This window comes from Chenopodium album, chromosome 2 (genome assembly GCF_948465745.1).
Source record: "Chenopodium album chromosome 2, dcCheAlbu1.1, whole genome shotgun sequence".
Taxonomy (NCBI): domain Eukaryota; kingdom Viridiplantae; phylum Streptophyta; class Magnoliopsida; order Caryophyllales; family Amaranthaceae; genus Chenopodium; species Chenopodium album.
Window position 1 is genome coordinate 64,244,847 of NC_137835.1, and position 10,309 is coordinate 64,255,155.

The 10,309-nt window shown below is 39.0% G+C and overlaps 1 non-coding gene across 1 annotated transcript; it reads right to left on the reverse strand.

Annotated features, from left to right (window-relative positions):
• Window positions 1-8,672: 8,672 nt before the first annotated feature.
• Window positions 8,673-8,779, reverse strand: LOC145607139 (small nucleolar RNA R71). The gene has a single exon (XR_014105509.1). It is a non-coding gene; the product is annotated as a small nucleolar RNA R71 (small nucleolar RNA).
• Window positions 8,780-10,309: the final 1,530 nt, after the last annotated feature.

Consider the following 10,309-nt stretch of genomic DNA (forward strand, 5'->3'; position numbering starts at 1 on the left):
CATCACAGCCGGAGCCGTAATGCCGCGTCCTCCCGGGCGCGATGCCCCGTCTCACCCTCTTAGAAATGTGGTAGATAGGGGCAAAGAACAGGGTCCGCTCATCCCACTCCGGAAGTCGACCAAGCGAAGTGGACGGCTCGGCGTCGTCCTCCACGGGCTCATGCTCCCATCTAGTGTTTCGGGACCATGAACCCGAGTCTCGCTGTCTAGCCATGCTACGTTGTGCAAAATTATCATAAATTAAGGTTCTATAGTATCTAATGTTCGCCTAGCCGCATGATACTATGTTCGCAAAAATAGAGTACGTAGTACTAAAACAGAGCACAAATTCGAATTGAGCATAACAACATTTTTCAAGCAATCAAACAATTTCTTGCAACACTATAGTGATTATTGTGACAAATTGAACAAGAATTGCTAGCAAAAACATCAAGAACAAGCCACATTGTTCTTCACGACCTTAAGAGGTCCAACAATGGCAAATTGCACATTTCTTCACCAAATTGAGTCAAACAAGTCTCAATTACTCCCAAGGCAATATACAAACATAATCAAGCAATTTTATGGCATAAAACTTGACAAACAAAGCAAATTGAGCATTATAAGTTTTGAATTTTCATGAAATTCGTGAATAAACATGCCAAGAATTCATGAAAACCGATGTGAGTTTGAAGAAAACATACATAGATCGGAAAAATAGATGAAAAGAGCTTTGATTTGCAACAAATTTGAGCGAATTCGGTTGAGAAACGAGCAAGAACCGAGCAATTGAATTTTTCGGACTTTTTTGAGCAAAATCGCGACGAGCAGCAGCAAAATGAAGAGGAAATTAAAGGGGTATTTAAGGAAATCCCCTTGCTGGCGCCAAGCCCTATGCATTGGCGTCACAAATTTGGCTTGGCGCCTGGCGCTAAAGCTAATAAGGTGGCGCTGAGGGTTTTTCAATGGCGCCAGAGCACCCAGCCACCTTTTGAGGTTGTGCAAGCTTTCTGTAACATATCTTTGGGTTCCTTGGTACGCCAGTTAGCCCCTCTAAGCAATTTGCCATGATTTAGTAATTGGCTTGATTACGTAAAGTGATCGACTTGATAAGAGATCGTCTCACTTAGCTTAAAGCGCCTAAGCATTGGCTCATTAACAAAAAGCACCGACATATAGGTTCAAAAGCAAAAGAGCACCGACATACAGGTTCAAAGCAACGGAAGCGCCGATGTACAGGCATAGCGGGAGCAAATTTCAGGCGAACTTTTAAAGATCGACAGGCGTAGATCTTCGGTAATTTCCTTTAGAAAATTATCGCATCAAATGAGGATGACTTCAAGTGAGGATATCTTCGACGACATTCCCTAGCTTGCGGAGAGTTGTCATAAACAACTGGAGGTAATTTCGGGCGAAGTTGTCTTCGATCATATTCCCTTAGGCATGGAAGATGGTCATAATGCGGATAGAGATTGTTTCAAGAGAAATAATCTTCGATAGTATTCCCTTGGACGTTGAATATTATCTATGCGGTTGGAGATTTTTTCAAGAGAAATAATCTTCGATAGTATTCCCTTGGACGCGGAATATTATCAATGCGGATGAGGATTTGTTTCAAGAGAAGCAATCTTCGATAGTATTCCCTTGGACGTGGAATATTATCAATGCGGAGGAGGATCGTTTAGGCGAAGCAATCTTCCAATTTGGAAGCAGTTACAGGCGTAGCGGTTTTCAAGCGGGATGGCAATCTCTAGCTTGTAGAAGGTCATCAAAACAACAAGGATGCATTAACAATCGGTTACTTTTAGAGACGTGTGCTTGACGGTGCAAGATACGCATTTCTTAACTCTTTTATCTGTTTAACTAACGCTAGTTTGCAGGTATCAGCGTTACAAGAGTGGTTTAGGATCGCAGAAAGTTCTGAATCATTCTCCGTCCCTATCGATACTTTTACTTTTGTTTTCAAAACTTGCATTTCTCCAAACTCAGTCAAAGTGGGGACTTCTGTAGACACCCATTTGTGTCTCCCCAAAACCAAACCCAGTGATGAGTACCTTTCACGTCGAATCATAATCGAATGAAGTGAAAGTGTGGAAAGTCTAGTGTTGCAGATAGTTTTAATTCTTTTCTCTTCTCTCTGTTTTTGAAAACTTATTTTAAGAAAACAGCCAATCCGGTTTGGTTGGTCCATGATATGGGTCCAATAATAGTGTAGTTTGATGGGGCTTGACAAGAGCTTTCCAACGATATATTATAAGCCCCTGCAGCGACGACCGGACAGCAGCAGCAGCACACCTATCGGGGTGGTGCACTGCTGCGCTGCCCCTTTGACTAACCCGTGCCCAGCCGCCCTCCCTCCTGGACCACCACCGGTGCGGCAGTCGCCCTGGCCGCGCCACCCAGCCGCGACTGCCGCACCGTAATTCCCTTTATTATTTTTTTTTTTTTTGTGATTTTTAATTTAAAACAAAACAATTTTATTAATATTAAAATTAGTGTGGTCCATCCAATTTTAAATTAAATCATATTCAATTTTAAAATTAGGGTTCTTCATGAATTTAATCCCAATTCAATTTAACTTTTAAATTAAATAGGTTGATCATGAAAAATTCATAATTTATCATGAAATCAATTAGATTAAATTCTTTAAACATAAAACTTTCGAATTAAATCAAAATCAAAAACATAAATTTCACAAATTAGGGTTAATGATTTCGAAAATTTCGAAATATTAAGGGGGGGGGGTTCGAATTTTTTGAACTTCATAGGGCAATTTTCGAATCAAATTAGGGCTAATATGGAGCAAATTAAACACCTTTAATGATTCTATATTGTTAAATCACAATTAATATAATAATTGACCCATAATTAAATTATTCTCCCTCCTAATTGAATTAAAATTGTGGATCAACAAAGGTTTAATACTCAATATATGTAATTGCAAGAGGCTAACTGATACCACTGTAGGGGATTATAGGTACTACGCAGCGGAAATAATCATGAATCATATTCATCTAGCACCTAACCAAGGATCTCATGCATAACACATAAAGAGTAAGAATTATACCTTTGAAGCGTGATTCCACTAGCAATTCGAGCAAGAACAAGGGAGACAAAGAACCTCAAACGTGATTCCTCTACTTGGTCCACAGGCACAGGTTAAGACCTCCACTAATGCTAGTTAGTCGCGATCGAACTCTTCAATCGACCTTCTACGGAGAGGTATGAGCAACGAACTAGTCACGAACCACCACGAACCACCGCGAACACCACCAGGGGTGGTCGTCCGCAAGTCCAAAGGGGGGAGAGGGGTGCCGTGAGTGAGAGAAAGAGATGAGGGAATTAGGATTTTGGTTGCCTTAATTCACAACTCACTGTAAGTTGATTGTGACTCTTATGTTTGCAATCCTAGGCACAGATCTTATTTATAGATCATATCCATAAATAAGAGTCCATGACCAAACCCAATTCCTAATCCCAATCAAACTACACTAGCCCAATCCTATTCATGATTAGTTAAATACTCATAAGGCCCAATAATGGGCCTCTTACTTGCTTAACCCAATACCTTTGTGTGTGACCTCATAAGATCCATTCTAGCGGGATTTGGGATATTTTACTAGCCCAAAGATCATCTCTCATAGTCTAGCAACAGATGATGACGCCCCAAGAGAACGAACTTATTATCTCCATAATAGTGATCCTTGATATATCTAGTAATTGCACTTATCGAAGACATAACTCCTTCACCTACTTGCCTTGGAGAAACTTTGTGCGGCGTTGACGAAGCAAAAGCTGATGGGAAAGCCGTCAAGAAGGGCTCTATAGTACTATTGCATGTAAAAATACGCTCTGATTAGCCCCCGTGACACAAAACAGGCACCGTGTCATGGTGTATTCTGTCGTGTCACGGTGGTTTTCTGTAAATTTTTTTTAGACTGATTTTTTTTTTTTTTTTTTTTTTTTTTTTTTTTTTTTTTTTTTTTTTGCAGATTTGGTTGATGGAGCGTTTAGAAATTTTTGAAGCCTCCGACAATATTGAAAAATATGGTCCCAACGATCTAGTCCGCAGGAAGAAGAATTACTCTGCGAACATGTCATATGATGATTGGAAGAATTTCTTTGCAAAGAGAGAATTTTCCACTCGGTGGGTGGTTCCTAGGTGGAGGCTTACTAGGATGGTTGGCACGAATGATACTCCATATTGTCGCGTTCCTAGTATTTCAAAACTTACTTTTTATTGTCCTTCTCGATTGATGCTACAATATGGACTTGAACAAGTAGTTCTACGCTATAACGATAGTCCTCGTGAAGTATCGTTGCATGAAAGTAACGTTCACAAGTACGAGGCTTATTGGATTGGAAGACCTTTGTGGACCGTTTCTGCAAGTAACCAAGCTCTTTCTCCCTTATATAGTGCATACAAGGCATGGTTGAATCCTAGAAGTGGAAGGGATTGAGTCGGATCACGCAACTTTGATGTGAAGGGACGTCTTGGAAGTAAGAAGGCGCCTCCTAAAGATCGTCTAGGTCCAAGAACACAAGGAATTGAGTTTAAGACTCCTATAATGCCTAAAAAGAAGAATTCTGTGAAAGGAAAAGGTAAGGAAAAGATGGTTTATAGAGAAAAGCAATCGAAGAATTCTATGAAAGGTGAAAGGGGTGAAAGTTCGACTAGGGGTGTGACAGTTCGGGCTACAAAAGACACATTAATGGTGAAGGCCGACCTAGTTGAAAAAGAAAAGGAGGTTCCAAAGGTGAAGAAGGATTAGATCAATATTGCTTTGCTTATATGATTTATAATTTTTTTTTTTTAAATTAGGCGCATGATGCCAATAATTGTAGTCACATTTATTTTAATAATAATAGCATATTTATTTTCGCCTTTAATAAAAATTACAATGACCCTTTTCTTTTTACTTTTTTTTTATTCGAGTTAAGAAGTCGGACGCAATGGAAGAATAATAACAATCGTCGAACAAATAACAGAATTCGCAAAGTCCAGTTTTGCCGCGCCACGGAACAATTCACCGCGTCACACTGTAAAATACCATGACGCGGGGATAATCTGCCGATTTTTTATGTTGGAATTTCACCGTGCCATAGTTAAAATTGTCGTAACACGGTGAAACTTCCCGCGGCACAACATTTTTTTTTCTTTTTATTGCTGGAATTCCACCGTGCCACGGTGGAAATTGCCGTGACACGGTGAACATTCCCGTGGCGCGGGGGATGATGACATGGCGTGGCATAAATATAAATATACATATATATATATATATATATATATATATATATATATATATATATATATATATATATATATATATATATATATATACATATATATATACATATATATATATACATATATATATATATATATATATATATATATATATATATATATATATATATATATTGCCATGCCACAAAGAATTCTGCTGTCTGACGGTGGGGTCTGCTGTGGCGCGGTGGATGCTGAACTGGCGCAATGTATGATTTTCTTGACTTTAGCTCCGTTTTGCTGTCTGGTGTGTTGTACTTGATTGACGCAGGAAGGATTTTATTATTTTAAGTGGTCGGCCCCTTGAGGGGTTGCCTAATGTAGACACCTAAAAATGTCTCTGATAAGTGACTTTTATGTCACTTTTAGGGTGTTTATTGAGTCGTATTCCGGCTTATTTTCTAATAATTTCACCATTTTATCCTTTATTTCTATTATTTTCTTATTCTCGTCTTTTATCTTCATTTTGTGTATTTTTGCCCTTTTTATTAGTTTTTAGTTTATTTTTGTAGTTTTAGTTAATAATTTCCCGCTTCTCTCATTTTATTTATTTTCTTTTAGTTTCTAGTTTCTAGTTTATTTTATTTTATTTTATTTTATTATTTCTTTAGTTTTAGCATTTTATTTTATTTTATTTTATTTTATTTTACTTTATTTATCTTATTTTATTTTACTTTATTTATCTTATTTTATTTTATTTTATTTTATCTTCCAATTTCCCCTCGTGTTGTTTTTGGTTGTAGGTGTTCCGGGTTTGAAAGTCAAGTTTGTGTTCGGGGTCCAAGGTTCGAGCACAATTCACAAGCTTCCAAGCAACACCCTAGCTGCTGCCCTGTTATCCTTCACCACACAATCACCTTACCCTACACCACAACACAACAACAACAACACACAACCTCCCCTGCACTTCCCCTGCTCCCACCAGCAACACACCACCACGCAACACCAACAGCTACAACAACAAACACCAACACCATCTGCAACAACAATATGCAATAACAACTCCAACAGCACCAATTTCAACCACCGCCGATCACCCCAATCCAACCATCAGCCGTTCTCACAGCCCAGCATCACCGCAACCAACACCACAGCCATCGTGCAACCCCACAACAACGACCAGCCCGCAACACCTGCTACGCCTCCCAATTAAACCACCAACACCACCGTCACCTCCCATTTCGCCACCAAACTGCCAACAATTACCACCTCCAATCAACAACAACCACCCAAATCACCACCAAATTACTCACCTCATAGCCGCGCAACTCATACCATCTCAAGCCTCCTCCGCGGCCGCGCAGCCCTGTCAGAAGGCGCACACAATTGGAGTCCAAATTCAGAGTCGAGGCAGTAAGTTTGCGCGACCTCTGTGCGATGTCTGTGCGGGCGCGCAAATTATGGGTCAATCACGAGCTTCTCACGCGAGTTTTAATGAAAATTTAACGGCCTTGATTGATTGCTGGTTGATGAAGATGTCGGTGATGATGGTGTTTCGATTTGAGCCGTTGATAATGCGTGGTGGTGATGTTGATGATGAAATCAAGAGTAGGGAATTTAAGGAAGAAGAGAAGGGGAAATCGGGTCCGAGGTTTTGGGGGATTTGTGGGTTTATTTTAATTTCTTTTTCTTTTATTTTATTTTATTTTCTTAATTCTTTTTATATTTTCCTTTTCCTTTTCTTATTTCCTTACTCTTTTATTTTTCTTTTGTCTTTCCTTATTTTTCTCATTCTTTTATTTCTTTTATTTTTCTTAGTTTTATGAGCTTTGTATAAATACCCATTTTTGGGGTAATTAGAGGGAATCGATTTTCCTATTTTTTCTTAGTTAGTTTAGGAGAGCTTCTCTCTCTTAGGGTTAGATTAGATAATTTTTAGAGAGATAAAGTAGATTATTGCTCAATTTTCTTCCAAGTAATCAATTTTGGTCAAGTTTAATTTCCAATCAAGCAATTCCTTCAAGTTTTCATCTTTCATTAATCCTCTCTCTAGTAATCTCTAATCCTTTCCTTTAGCTTTATTTATTTGCTTTATTGTTGCTTATTTTTGTTATCCTTTTAGTTTATCTATTTATTATTGTTTTCATTGTTCTTAATCATGTTTTGTTTTGTGTTTCTTGAATTTATTTTTGGTTTTGCTATTATGTTTAATCTCTCTTCTCTAGGCTAATTTCTTAGCTAGGGGAAGGGGGTGGAAAATATGTGTTGAATGTTGGATTAATGATGATGGTTGGATTGAATACATGCCTTAAATTGATGAAAGATATGATTTTTGATGGCTTGAGATTATTGTTACACTTTATTTGATTTCCCTCTAGTTTAAATGCATGAAAGTGATTTGAACTAGATTAAGATCACCTCTATTTTAATGATTGCATGAGAATGAGTTGTTAAAATTGAGTTTTATGAATTGTGTTTCTTTATTCTCTTGATTTGCTTGTGTCTAATAGGATGCATGAGAATGATCCTAACTAGCATGGACTTCTTTCATTGATTTGCCTAGACTATTGCATGAGAATGAATTGTTTAGGTAGGACCTTGTGTTCTTTGGCATATGTTTCATGATAATCACCGTTATTCTCCTCTTTCTAGTCATGTTTGACACCCCCGAATCCCTAGCGTAATTTTCTATTGATTTTATTCATCTTTATCTTTGCTTATTCGTAGTTTTAGTGCTTTTTATCCAATATATCAACAAAAACATTTCCCCTCTTGACTCTTGCATTAGTGATATTGATGTTGGACGAGTGAGCTTCCTTAGTGGTTCGACCCTTTACTTGCCACTAACTAGTTTAGTGTAAGTTTAGGCATTATAAATTGTTAATTTGATTAGGGTCGGTAGAACCAACGACCTACTTAACCTCGATCAAATTTTGGCGCCGTTGCCGGGGAAGCGGCTTGTTTAGCATTTATTTTTGCTATTGTTAGAGTCATTTTATTTGCTTTCTTTTTATTATTTTGCTTTTTTTAATCCTACTTGTCATTGCTAATCGTGTGCTTAGCTTTGTTGTATTCAAAGAGAGATATGGCAAGACAAGAGGATGACCTTCTTTTTAGGGAGTTTGGAAATCCGGAAGTCTATGAGCTCACGAGTGGTATACTTCTCCCAACCACCGAGTCTAATTTCATAATCCATCCACAATATGCTAGGATGGTACAAGTTGAGCAATTTTCCGGAAGTGCAAGTGAAGACCCCATTGAGCATTTGGACCGATTCCTTGAGTTGTGTGCAATGATGCAAACAAATGAAGTGAGCCAAGATTACATTCGTATGCATCTCTTTCGGCAATCTCTCACCGGAAGAGCAAAGAAATGGCTCAAGCTTTTGAAGCCCAACTCTCTCACCACATGGAAAGATGTTGCGAAGGCCTTTCTCAAGAGGTTCATTTCCGATGAGCAAACCGCAAAAATGAGGAGGAAGATAGCTTCTTTTGAGCAAGAACCGGATGAAACTCTTGGGGAAGCATGGGAAAGGTTTAAGGATATGATTAGAGCATGTCCTATCCATGGATTCAACCATAATTTGCTCATGAGATTCTTTTATGATGGCTTAGAGCCAATTTCAAGAACTAATCTAGATGCGGGTGCCGGCGGCCAATTGATTAAGATCCCTTAAAGCCATGTTGAAGCTACAATTGAAGAGGTGGCTACTAGCTATTCTTGGGGAGGTCAAAGAAGGTCCCAAGGAAAGCAAGGTGATCTTAATGAGTTGGAGAGAGTCGGTCAACTTAAGCACATAGTTGAACTCTTGAATGAAGGTCTTTCCAAGTTGAACTCAAGTGTTGGCTTGGGTTCAAAACCGTCACAAATCATTGATTTCTCATGTGGTTGTTGTGGTGGGACGGATCATGATGCATCGTATTGTAGAGAGTTCAATCCCAAGCAAGGTGAGGCTTTGACTTTGAGGGAAGAAGAGTTTGTAACCCAAGCTCAATCTCAACAACTTCAACAACCTCCAAAACAAGAAAACTCCTACCTCCAAGATGAACCTCTTTTCAATCCTCTAACCGAAAATTTTTCTTACCCTTACATCCAAATGGGGAACTTTTAAGGTCAACATCATGACCAAAATCCTCAAGAGTATGAAGAACAATCACCACCCGACCACACACAAACCCAAATTCTTCAACAACGTCAAATTCTCACTCAACAATTCCAAGAGATCAAATCTCACAATGAAGTTGTTGACTCCTAACTAGCCAACATTTCTTCTCTCCATTTAACCGCAAAACTCCCCTTACAATCATCTACTAACCCTTCATATGCTTATCATCTCGAAACTTGCAAGGAGGATGAAAGTAAGGAAGACAAGGTTGTGGAGGATGTGGTTGAGAAGAAGGTTCAAGAACAAAATGAGGAGCCATTAGATTTTAGTGAACCAAGCAAGTTTGAAGGCCCGGTTCCCTTCCCTTGTAGGCTAGTTGAGAATGTTGTTTTGAAGAGCCCTATGGCGGTGAGCGTATGTAGAGTTGATGTGGTCGATGGTGTGATGGATAATGAGAGCTTACCTCCATGTGATGGTAAGGTGACAATGAGGTATGATGACTTTCTTGAAGTTCCCGCTTGGTTTGAAGGCTCTCTTGAGGAAGGTGAGGTTGCCCTTCCTAATATCGAGGATTCCAAGCTTCATCGCCCTTTTAGAAGGAAAAGAAAGAAGAGAGAAAAAAGAAGAAGAAACGACAAGAAGAAGAGAAAAAGAAAAGATGAGCCACCATTGGCTCTTGATTCATTCCCTCCTTTCCCTTGTGGTGATTTGAGACCTCAAGGAGTGCTAGTTCTCAAGCTTGGGGGCATCTATGATTCACTCCTCAAGTTGATGAGGGTGATGTTCTTTATTCCACCTTGAAGGAGGTGAAGGGTCAAGCTAGAGACCATAAACAAGCGCTTCCCGGGAGGCAACCCGGAGGATTTCTACCCTTTCCCCCCCCCCCCCCCTTTTCTTTTTCTTTTTTGTTTTCTTTCTTTGTTTTCTTTTAATGTTTTCTTTTATGTCTTGTCTTGCCTTGTAGGTTGCATTTTGGAAGCTTGGAGCGGAGTGACATT